Below are 3,588 nucleotides of genomic sequence, written 5' to 3' on the forward strand. Positions count from 1 at the left end.
AGACTTACTTCAATAATCTCCTTTGATGTGAGGTAATACAAGGCAAATAAGATTATATTTTGGATCCTACATTAAAGGGATCATCATATAAGACCTGAGTAAGAATTTGACACTATACTCCACGTCAGAAAGACAGGGACCTGTGCTACATCACATATAGGGAGCAGATGGCTCAGGTTGATCAACTCAAAGATCCTTCTAGGGCAATGGGACCACTGCAGAAGAATCAGAAAAACACTCCTCATGTTATGGTGATTTACCAGGGCTATGGGTTGAAAGGAGAATAAATCTCTTCTGAACAATATTAGTATGAAGCCATTAGCATTCATAGTAAGTCAATGAGACAGGTGCTCAACTAAATGCACATTTGCTGGATAAACAAATATGTTGGGTAGAGGATGAGGACTTTATAGGTTCCAGGGGGCATGGAGGTTCAATAGAACTTGTTTTCTTTACCCATTTGGGTTGCTAACATGGTTTATTTGTAGAGTTCCCTTAATTAAGATGAGTGACACAAAAAGCTATCTAATTTTTTTCTAGCACAGCACTTACAACAGTCCATAATTTGGCTCCTGAGTACTTTTTTGTCTCTAACCATTGGAACTTTATGAAACTGGTCTGAATAACCTTGTGAGGGGACCAGAAGTTTTATGTCACTGTAAGCATTTTTTTAAAGGCTGCAAACCATTGGTGGAGAGGTTTTACAGCTTTAAGTTTTTCCCTCTGCTGTAGTTATATAAAGATATGCTTATGTATTACTACTTTTTTTTCTTGCTATATAATACCACATAAACAAATTCAACTTAGTTGATATAAAGTTTCAGATACAGGGTAAGAAAACCAGAAAACCTAGAATTCCTTTAACACCTATTTTAAATTTTCATATGGCTTGACTAGGTTGGATCTTCTTACAAAGCAATGATTTAAGTTTTTTATTCATTCAACCTCATTTAAGAGCTAATTTTGTGTTGCTAGGTATGAAAAATAGGTCATAAATAAAGGGCAATTGCAAACTGCAAACTGATTACAGGTGCCTACTTCTATTGTAAAGCCTTTGCAAGGAAAGAAAAGTTGATGAAAATAATCCATACTAGTACAGAAAAACAATGAATGGCACACAATTAGAAGTATCTCTGGGAGGAAGAAAACAATCATGTGCAGAGAAGATAACTCAAAATACATGTAGGAGAAAATGATTCTTTCAATAGTTAGATATATCAGAGAGGCCACTGATAGGAGAGTATAATGGATGGGGACACTGTCGTTTTGTGATGGCAAGTGACGCTGTTGCCATCTGGAGGATTTTGAGAAATCGTCTAAAATATGAAACCTGAGCTTCATAATTCTTTAAAGTTTATGGTATCCTTTCGATACTGCTTACTGAACATGCTCAGGAGTAAGCCATATGTCCCATAGGAGTGTGTGACACTGAAAAGAAAAAAAAAAAATGTGACTCAGGCCATTTTGACAGTGACTCCATAGCAAAATATAAAAATAAAAAAATCTGTGACTTGGGCCTTTGGAGAAAATCTTCTTCACAGATGCATCTAAATCCTCTTAGTGCCACACAGTTACTCCCAGAATATTAAGATCCTACGACACACTTCAGGATTAGCATTGAGGGATATGGAATTACCTTTTAGCTGGAAGGCAAGACAAAATGGGAATGCTTATAACCAGAACAACTTGAATAAGTCCAGTCCCAGGTGTCTGAATGGGCCTCACCATCTTTAAAAGAGATTGAGGTTTTCTGTGTCTCAAATAAGATGTTCTTTCTTTTTTTTTCCTAAGAAACTATAATTTCCCTGTAACTCTAAAAGGATTAGAGAAACCTAGGATGATAGATGAAAACTGTCCAAACAGTGATTGGTGAGAATGGGATCAGGTGAGCAGAGAGAAATTGACCAGAGGAAAGGAAAGGAGTGTGCATGTTACAATGGTAGCAAATGGAAAATTTGAAAGTTTATCCTGTAGGAGATAGCTAAAAAAATTTTATTCTGAGTGAGAATGTGATTGCTAAAAATCACTCTTGAAGCAATCCAAGATTTACATTTCCTGTTCTACACTCAGACTTTAAATGGGAAAACTGATGCAGAAGATTTTAGGACCACTCTCCTCTTCACATGATTGGCTTCTTCCCATCCTCTGTGTTTCTCCTTAAATATTACATCCTTGCACAAGGCTCCCCCTGACTACTTAGCAAAATGGGCTTCTATAGTTGGTTGGAATGCAACAAGTGTTTCAGTCAAGTGATTAGAAAACCATGGGCCCCAAATACAGTTCAAGGAAACTGTATTCCAAACCAGACACTATCAGAGCCCCAGTGCCCTACCCAAATCTTCTGATTCTCCTCACTGGCAGCCTTGTTTCAATACCTGAAACTCTCCCAGAGAGCTCAACCTTGGCTGCAGGGCAGGCTGGAGATGTATGAGTTAATGCCTCCAGATGCAACCCTCAAGAACTATCTCATGGGAAATGTAGGATAAATATCCCAGTTCTCACCTTTCAGGTGGGGCAACCCCAAGGCATGTTACACAAAGTTTCTGCAGAATCCCCAAGGGCCTGAGCCCCAGCTGCCCACAGCAGCAATTCTGCTCATTAGGACACCCTGGATTGATTTTCCTCCCTTCTCTTTCTTACTTCCCCACTCACCTTTCAGTGGTTCCTGAAATCACCCCCCAGATAAACTACTTGTACTCACATTCTTGTCTCAGAGTCTCCTTCTGCAGAGATCCATACTAAAACAGCATTCTTCCATATAAGAAAATGAACCAAATATAAAGTAGCTTAAGATGAGTTTGAACAAACAATGACAGATAATTAAGAAGCAAGAATAGCAGCAATTAAAAACTATAGATGCACCACTAGGGATGTGATGCTCAGTGCTCTCCTCAAGCCCCATAGGAATTCATACCAGCTGTCTGTGTGCACATTTCAGAGTGCCGTGAAATATGTACTGGAAGCCGAGTTTCACTGGAATCCTGAATTACCATTCTCAACAAACTTCCAAATTGTGCTATTTAAAATGTACCAATGCCAGATTTTAGTAATAATGAATTCCTCGCATCAAAACTTTCTTGCTTATATGTAAAAAATAAAATATCATGGGGCATATCATTTGCTCATTACAAAGAGAAAGTTCAGTGTTTTATCAGCATTAAGCCTTTAAGACTCCTTGTTGGAAGCTGCCCATTGTCTTCACTAGCAGAGAGGTGTTGACAAGGAACCAGGAAGGCTGGAGACCTTGAGCTCTGAAAGATCAGAGCTCTGCACCCACTGTTTAGTTGAGACAATGGTAGCTGAAGCAACTTCCACCTTTTAGTTTTATGTAAATCCTTGCTGATTGGCTATTATTGGAATTGCCTGCCTAAGGGCTATGGGTGTATCCCAAAACCTGAATAAAAGGGATAGCAAGGCCAGAGCAAAGTGGAGTCCTTCCTCTTGAGCTGGGCTCCTGCCTGGCCCCCAATTCCCAAATTTATATTTTCTTGTCTAGTCTCTTTCATTTGCATGCGGCCTCCTCCAGAGCCTGAACCCTGAGCCTGAACCCTGAACCACATGGGACTTGGGGGGGACACTCACAACTCC

This window comes from Plecotus auritus (genome assembly GCF_963455305.1).
Source record: "Plecotus auritus genome assembly, chromosome: 8".
Lineage (NCBI taxonomy): Eukaryota > Metazoa > Chordata > Mammalia > Chiroptera > Vespertilionidae > Plecotus > Plecotus auritus.